This window comes from Condylostylus longicornis, unplaced genomic scaffold, assembly GCF_029603195.1.
Source record: "Condylostylus longicornis isolate FDR11 unplaced genomic scaffold, ASM2960319v2 ptg000076l, whole genome shotgun sequence".
Taxonomy (NCBI): domain Eukaryota; kingdom Metazoa; phylum Arthropoda; class Insecta; order Diptera; family Dolichopodidae; genus Condylostylus; species Condylostylus longicornis.
In genome coordinates this window covers 435,553-444,849 of record NW_026578044.1, presented here as the reverse complement: position 1 = coordinate 444,849, position 9,297 = coordinate 435,553, and the positions used below count along the sequence as shown (strand labels likewise).

Here is a 9,297-nt window from a genome sequence, read left to right as displayed (position 1 = left end):
TTTCCATTCTTTAAGTATTACACCACCACATCTCACCTATCCATACTGCACTATACAAAAAAAATAGAACAAATAAAAAATAAGTGAAAAATTTCTTTTGAAAAAAAAAATTTAAATTTTTATTTTTTTTTCTTCCTACTTTGGCGTAAAACGTGTGAGCAATAAGTATAAAAAACGTCCTTTTATTAATCGTATAAAATACATTCATGTACATTTCATAAACACACGTGTTGTTGTAATAAAAAAAAACAAGAACAAAAAGTAGCAAAAACAAAAAAAAATTTTTTTTATTGAAATAAATGTGAAACATATTCAAGAATTTTAAAAAGGATTCACCAAAAAAAATTTTTTTTCATAGAACAAAACTTGCTTAAAAGCAAAAACAAGAAGAAAACAACAGGAGAGATAATTGCTCTATTGTGATAATTTTACAGTTTTAAACTAATAAAAAAGTTGACATAAAATTCTCCCATCACTCTTTTCTCCTCTCCTCATAATATGTCATCTGTGATCATATGCTCGTCAGCCAAAATGTCACATATGATGATGTGTTTTCCAAGGGTTCACCACTATTTTCTTTTCTTTCTCCAATAGAATTTTACATATTTACCATTTTCGTATAATACAATATTGAGCGCACGATAAAATTAAAAGAAAAGAAAGTTAAAAGCAAAAAAAATTTGTATCAGGAAATTCAAAAAACAGAAAAGAGAAAATGAAGAATATTTGGTAGAAAATTGTCTCCTTGTAATTTCATTTAAATATTATATAAAGAGTACATTTATTGAATAGTCTAATAAACATTACAAACAAAAAAAGAGAACAAGGAAATTTATAATTGGCCGGGGCTGGGCTAACAATATGGTACCGGTTACCATAATTTTAATTTCAAATTTTAATTGTTTATAAAAGGTATAGAAACAGTACACCTTCCATTTTTTTAAATTTACCCTTATATTTTGGGTACAATATGCCAAATTTCATATTCAATTACCGTAATTTAAAAGTTTTTTTTTTTGCGCTAGACTTGTAAAGTAATAATTATTTAAATGGAAATTTGTGACTGCAAGTATGATGATTTTTAGAAAATTAAAAATATTTTGCGATCTTGAAATGAAAGTTAAAATACATTAAGTTTGCGAGATGCGCCATTTTTGGCTCCAGAAATTTATGTTGTAGCTCGAAGTTTTGTCGCAAGTCGTGTTAAAAGAAGATGTAGTTGTATCTCAAGGATTTAGTGTATTATTTATAACAGTGCAAAACTAAGAAATTCAAAAAACATTTTTGGAATTTAGGTTCTGTATAATAAGCTGCAAATATTTCCGAACATCACTAAAAATTATTCTCAGGTTCATTTTCCAAATTTTCAAAAAATTCATATTGTAATTCTATTTACTTTAACAATTATAACAGTTATACATGTGCATACATGCATGCGTAAAAGTTGCATTATCCTACATATACCTAGTTACTAATGGAATACTTTACACAAAGTGCATGTGGTTTACCGTTAGTTAAAATTGCACTTCTTTTCACTTTAAGTTTTTGCAATTTTTTTTTGTTTTATTACTCTTGTGGTGCTATACAGACGACGTTGCATTGTTTTAATAACTTTTACCACGAAAGTTGGTTAACTAAAACTTTCTTATAGTTTTTTTTTCTCGAAAATTCGTCATTTTAGTTTTGTTTTAAATATTTGTGTTAGTTTCATTTTCTTTCTGGTTTTTGTAAACTCCGGTCCCTTCCGTATAAATGTTTGGGAAAGTTATTTTCTTTTTCGCTTTCATTTATCTATACATATAGGATTTTCTTTTGTTGAAAGTTAAGCATTAACTATTCACAAGAATGACATTTTAGAGAAAAAGAAAAAATGGCGTTAAAAATAACTGATTTGAAATTATTCGGAAATATTTAATTTGTAAATCAATGGTTTTGTAAGTAAGAATTCGTGTCTCCAAAACAGAAAAAATCAAATAGAGAACAGTAAAACTGTTTATAGCAACTTTTTGATATTTTTTTTGTCAAGCCTTAAGCATGCATTTTTTAAATTGTCTAATGTCTCATGAAAACGTTTTCTCGTTAAAAGATTTTCCAACTGAATATGATGTACATGGAGAATAATATGAGAGAATAGAAGTTCTAAATACCGCAATAAAAATGAACAATAGAACTTCTAACAAAAAAAAGAACAAAAACAATTTAATCTTTATCATCAAAACATTGTACATTGCAACTCTTAACGCTGTGGACTGTGGTTTTAACTTAATTGTCTACATGCTTTTTTTTCCTTTTTTTAATTTGTATTCTTGTATGTTTGTTTGCAAGTTGTTCTATTCTTTTTAAGTCTTTTGACAAAAGTCAAAATTATACGTTTTATTTGTACAGTCTCAAATATTGTATAATGATTGATGCACGTGCCTGACCTTATGTATACGTATACAATCAGAATTACATATTGATGAATTAAGAGAGGGAAAATTGCCTGTTTCCTTTTTCACTGCTTCTTGAATATTTCTGTTATACTTTCTCATACTATTTGCAAGGATAATAAAATATTTTAACAAATTTATACCCAATTATATAATGTGTTAGTATAGTGGTTTTGTTAGTGGTAGATGATTATGTAATGTACTATATACAAAATATGTATGTATAAAAAATGATATATAAGAATGAAATATGTATAATTAGTTTGATAAAATTTTGCGAAGTACGCAATTTTGTATTTTTGTGATTGTTGAACAAATTATGCGATTAAAATGTCTTTGGTTTTTGTAGGGTTGAATAATTTTGAAAATGTAGAAGTTATAATTTTTTAAATAATAATTAAATTAAATTATATATAATATGATTTTATGAGAAAATTTAAATCGTATTTTAGATATTTAATTATAAGATTTAAAACTTTATCTCGATTTTAGAAAAGGATGATTGAAATCAATTTGAACCACATCATTTCCGTACACATCTACATCCGCCTCATCTTTGGTTTTGGTCTCATCTAAATAGAAGATCACAACCCCAGAGCCAATTTGATTTGCCATTTAAGCAGATCTACGGCGTAAGGCCTCACAATGCTTTTCGCCTTCGGACCAAAATCTACGGTTGATCTCTCTAACAGTACTAAGGTGGATTCTGTAAATCACCAGCCTTTGGATCCTGTATTGCTTTATTCACAATGTTCGCTTCATAGTCGGCCCTTTAAGGTCAACATGAAACGAAGTCATGGATCCATCGAGGCCGTTGGACACGTCCTTATTTATTATTAAGAAGAGAATATTGTTTTGATACGACAAATTTAATTGGACACAGTTGTAAATAATATTTTGATTATGAAGCTCAATAATTTCAGAAATTATTTTGATATATGAACATATAATTACTATTAGCTCTTTAATATTATTCTGCTTAAAATTATTTTGAAAGGAAAACCTCTCTTATTAAATACTAAATTAAATCGCTTCTGTAGGTATGTCGTGCGCTTTTAACATAATTTACAATATGTTTGAGTTGATGTTATGTTTAATTTTATATTATTAGGAACAATTTAATTTTAAAAATAACAAAAAACCACAATCACATCAAAATGTTTTAAAAATTTGCTGATTATTCTTAATAGAATAAAATGTTTTTTATTTCAATTTTAATTAATTAATCTTCTTTTTAAAAATTAATTTTCGTTTTCTCAATAATATTTAAGCGAAATAAGTTAACGCAAATATACATAATGTATAAATAAATAGGAGTTATAATAAAATTTCCCTTTAAATAAAATAATTATTATTTAAAATTTTAATACCCGTATAAACAGTTGGCCTAATTACAATTAGAACGTCATTAATCAAAAAAAAAGACTATACAATAATAAAATTAAGATTATTGTAATCTTTTGAAAAAATTTTCATTTTGATAAACAAACATCCCATCATAACCTGCCTCTCGCTACTCTTCAACTCTTTTTTCACATCACTACTCTCTGTCTTCTGAAAAAAAAATACCTAAAATGATTGAGCGTATTATAAATACTATACCCATTTTTTCTCATTATCATCTTGTATATGTGCGCTCAATTTGCAAAACGAAAATAATAATAGCAATGATGACGATGTACAACATCTGAGACAGCAATTATTTCGAAAATTTTAATGGTACCAGAAGCGAGTCCTGGAATACACAAATGTTTATAAGAATGAATGAAAAACAACCCAAAACATTTTCCCTTTTTTCCCCAAGTTTGTGGGGCAAAACAGCAATATTGTTTTCCAGGTGAAAATTTTTAAACAAAAGTAAAAAAAAAAATTAATGAAAGTAAAATAAAAACAATGTAGAGATGGTTAAGAGCGGAAAAATTATCCCAGAAAAAAAAAGAACAGCAGCAGAGAGAAAAAAAAGCACAGTAATGAAAAGAGAAAAAATGTTTCCTTTTCAAATAACAATAAAATAAAAGAAGAGAAAAAAAAAAGAAAGTCATTTAAAACAATAGTCGGCCTAATTTAACGCCAGGATATGGTATGAGGTTTTTAAAAAAGTTTAAAATAAAAATTAAAATAATATTTAAGGAGCAAATTAAAAAAAGAATTTCTCTTTTTATTTTTTAACAAAATTCACTATATAGAATTAAATTTGGAGAGTGAAAAGGATAATGATTTTCATGTATGTAGTATTCTTAAACAATATAAAAAGGATGTGCCTACATAATGATGCAAGATAAATGTTTTAATATGTGAATTTAAGTTAATTTGTGAATAAAGCAAAATTAATTAAATAATTTTTTTTTGTTTATCAAGATAGTGTGAAATAACATAATGTAAATATAAAATAATTAAAATTTTTAAATATATAATATGAATTTAATTGAATTAGGGAATACGATAATGAATTCTTCTACTATTCTATTTAATATTTTAAGTTAATTGAACTATATTGAATTGTAAAATTGGCTTAATACAGGAAAATGACGCCGTTTCTCAGTATATCTAATGCGTGCAATTGATGTTAATCATAAATTCTATGCGAGTATGCGTTATAAGTTCTGATTAGCCAACGCAACTGATTAATATTTTAACGAATAATATTTATTTAACAAATGACGTGATTAACTTGATTGTCAAATCTTTAACAGACTGGGAAACGACCTAAGTAAATTGGATTACACTTATTAGTATAAGAAATACAAATGAAAGATTCTAAAAAATTTCGATTGTTCCTAAAACATTTTAAGAATATTCAGAGTTTGAACTTTCAATGAACTTAACAAATATATGAGTTATACAACAATTTTTTCATTTCATTACTCTTCCAAATCAGAATAATTGTTGACAAAGTTAAGGAGTGCGTTGGGCAACAATTTTAAAACATATCAAAAAAAGAAAAACAATTTCAATTTTAAATCTACCCTGATATATTAAAAAGTCCTTGAAAATTTTTGCATGGAAAAAAAATTTCAAACAAAATTCATTGCAAAATTAATTTTTCTATAAAATAATTTCATTATTCAAATTGGAAAAATGCCATATTTGAAATTTTACTGAAATACCTATTTAATTAATTGAAATATTTCGGGAATTATTCGAAATGTTATTTGAATTTTACAAAAAAAAAAATCACTAAACGCTTTAGGCGGAAAGAAAAAACTAATGTTGATTTTTCTCATGAATATCAATTTTTAAAATATATAAAAAGTCTAGCTATAACAAAGAAGTATTTTTTAATTGAAAAGTAATTTTTTGATGAAAATTAAATTAAGTTTTAAGAAACTTCTTCTTCAATTTTTCAATTAATAATATTTCGTTATTCGATTTTGAAGCTTTATTCTAAGAAGACTATGATGAAAATTGTAAAAGTTTACAAAGATTTTGATCTTACATTTAAAATTTTTTGAAGGATAAGTGAAATAATTGTATTAAATCTTTAATGAAGAATAATAGTACTTTATTGTCAATTGATTACTTAATATTGTTAATTAAATTCATAAACTGTAATTTTTTTTAGGGTCAAGAGCAAGTCACTTCTCATATGATTTTAACTTCAAAAAGGGAAAGATTGAGAAACATTCCTTATACTTGAATAATATAAAAGCAATATGAATGGAAGAGTAACGTGCTCCTCATAAGGAACTGGAATGAAGAAATAAAGATTAATCAAACAAAAAGCAAGTTCAATGAAAAAATAAACTAATAGCACTAAAATAAAAACACCAGTACGAAAAAATTCATCATCAAAAAATCCCAAGGTACTTGGAAAAAAAAAGTAATTAAGCAAAAGCGAAACTGGTTGAGAAAACAGAATATTATCAACTCTACCAATATGAACATTGTCTAAATCCGATGTGAGTAACACTGAATAGAAGAGATATTGGAATGATTTAACCCGTTAACCACTTGATTGTATTTTTTGATTGTAGTGAGGACGATTGTATTTTTTTTAAATTTTGTTTTGGGAAACTTCTTACTCGTTAAATTAAAGGTACAATTACAATTGCTTTAAAATTAATTTCGTTTTTAAAAAAACGTTTTATGGTCTTAACTTAGGCATTTGTTTATTATATTTACAAATTATATCAAAGTTAACCCTGTTTTTTTAAAAGGAATAAATAATATTAATACTCTTTTAGTTTTAATAATAACTTTCAAAAATAAATTAAATTATTTTTGCAAGAAAAATCTTAACTTAAAGAAAATGAAATTGTTTATTTCATAATTGAATTTTTTCTATTAAAAAATTTCTTTCATCATATTTTCATTCATCTTTTATCCGTGATTATGATATTATCTTCTGTATGGTAGGACTTTTTTCATTAAATTCCGTTTATTGTAATAAATTTTATGTTTTAAAATAAATATTTCTAATGTAGTATGATCGTCAGGTTACTAAGATTAAGAATATAAGATGTTTATCTTAAGTTTTTATTAACATAGATATGAAATTTATTTTTGCTTTCTGAAACAAGAAAATTTTATAATATAAGTGCTCAATTTGATTTAAACTTTATTTGATTTAGAAAATAGATCATCTTTTTAATATCCTTTTTTTGTAATATCTACTGCAGTTTGTTCTGAAGAAGAACAACTAATTCTAAATTGAAATTAAAATTAGTTTAAACTGAAAAATAATTATATAAAATATTGCTGTATTCTTAATTGTTTTATCCATTTTCATTTGAAATAAGATTTCCATTATCTTGTTCACTAGATAGATTCTCCATAGCTTCAATCTTTTCCCTTCCAATTTATTTTTATAGTTCTTCACGAATCACAACTGGCTCAACTTTGCCAGTAAGTAGAAGAAATATTATTCTCTCGTTTCTCTAGCATATTTTTAAATATTTATCTTAAAATACAATAACAATAAAGACAATTATTATAAAAAAATCAATGCACATGCATTTCTAAAAACTCTTGGTGCAAAGTAAAAATTCCCATATGAAAAACCTTTTCTTTTACCTTTTGTAATAGGTCATTAGGATTGTATAGTAGTTCAAATCCCTCATATTTTTTTTCATTCATCATATGCTGTACTTTTATTTTTGTTTCAAATGTATGGAATTTTTCACAGCTAAATCACCTTTTTAAGGTTCCTGTGACTTGAAAATAAATTTTCATAATTACTTATTTTCATAATTTTTATATATAAATTTTTTTAAATCCCTTATACTCGTATCTCGTGACATTTTTTCTAACTTTGCACAAACAAAAAAATTTCATAATATTTAAAGGGTTGTCGAAGGACTCATAATTCATCCACTTCCATAACATCACGCTCCATATAATTGCTTTCTTTTAAGTCATGAACTGCAAAAAGAAATATTTTTTTTTTTTTAATTTATAAATTGCAAGCACTTTTTAAACATCATAATCGTTCAAAAAATAATAATCTCAGACTCAGAAAAAATGAAAAACTTGAAACTTTAATTTACAAGAATATTGCAATGTAGAAGACGGAGTTTTTTTTTTTTTTTTGTGACATTAGCAAAGGCAAATATAACAATCAACAAACAAGTTGTCATTTTATTATACATTCACACATATGTATATAAGTACATATGCTTATTATCCACTTCACTATGTATATAGTTGGTTACAATATGCTCCTTAAACTTTTTATTCTCATTGTGATATTTTTTGAATTATCATGAAATACAGACGCGACACTTTCTTTGCATACTGGTGTAAGAAGTAAAAAAAAGAAGGACTTTAACTAATAACTTTACTATATACTATAATCCTTAAAATTACTAAAAAAGTAAAATGGTAAAATTTATGATAAAGTTTGCCGACTAACAAATATTCATGCAGAAGGAATAGTTTTAAAAACTATAACTCAAAAAGTAGTATTTGTTCGGTTTTTCAAAATAAATTTGGAATTGTATCAACTTTTATACTACCGCCAACTCACATCGTCAAAACCTTGTATAATAGCTGCATGGATAGCTTCAAAGCATTTGGTATTTATTCATAAAATTTCGTAGCTTGTTCCGAAATCTTCGAACTTCTTAAACTGTATTTCAGCCACATTGTTCTTACTACTTCACATATAGTAATGGTCGGTAGCACCACCGCTGTGTAACTTCTTTTCAACCAGCAAACATAGGATTCTCAGTGCAGTATTTATTTGTATTCTATTCCCAACGTTATTTACTATTAGAGTCACGCCAGATTGCGGATATTCTGAGAAGCTTAAAGTTCACTGTATTTACTTTTGCGATAGAATAGTTAGAATAGTACTAGTTAGATGTTTGTCGACTCTATTACAAATTTAACATTTCTTGGGACAAGATTTGGCCAATTTACATTTTTTGCCCGGGGATTCAATTCCGATCAATGAACGTTTTAATATTCGTTGACTTCTGCCTTTATGTCCAATATCTCGCTTTTTTTTATGTTTAACTTATATCTATTCAAAATCGAACTTTTATTAGGAAAAGAATTTAAAAGAAAATAATATTTAAGATTGTCAGGAATTCATAACGTTTTCGAGCAAGGAAATTTAACTGAAAAAAACAAGCAATGAATATAAACATTAACAAACAATGTAATAGCATATTTTTGCACACATATTATATTGAGAATATGGTGAAAAGAAAAATTTAAAGATACATGATAAAAGATACATTTAAGAAAAAAACTGTATTCTTAAATCCTTATGATACATTCTTAAGATTATATTATTATTATGAACATCGTTAACATACTATAGGATGAAGTGTTCATTTTATACTACTTGCTGTTTTATCACATATCCTTCAAGTAAAAATAGATGGTGGTATGTGAATCTGATACCAAATTATTTTAAAATTTT

General features: G+C 25.5%; 1 long non-coding RNA gene across 2 annotated transcripts in view; it reads left to right on the top strand.

Annotated features, from left to right (window-relative positions):
• Positions 1-5,997: 5,997 nt before the first annotated feature.
• LOC129612691 (uncharacterized) overlaps positions 5,998-9,297 on the top strand; it is a 117,081-nt gene continuing 113,781 nt past the window's right edge. Inside the window, exons 1-2 of one of the 2 annotated variants that reach the window (XR_008697266.1) lie at positions 5,998-6,328; positions 6,404-6,465. This is a non-coding gene — a long non-coding RNA (uncharacterized LOC129612691). Of the gene's footprint in view, positions 6,466-9,297 lie in introns of both variants that reach the window. The other variant, XR_008697265.1, reaches the window with a different exon arrangement.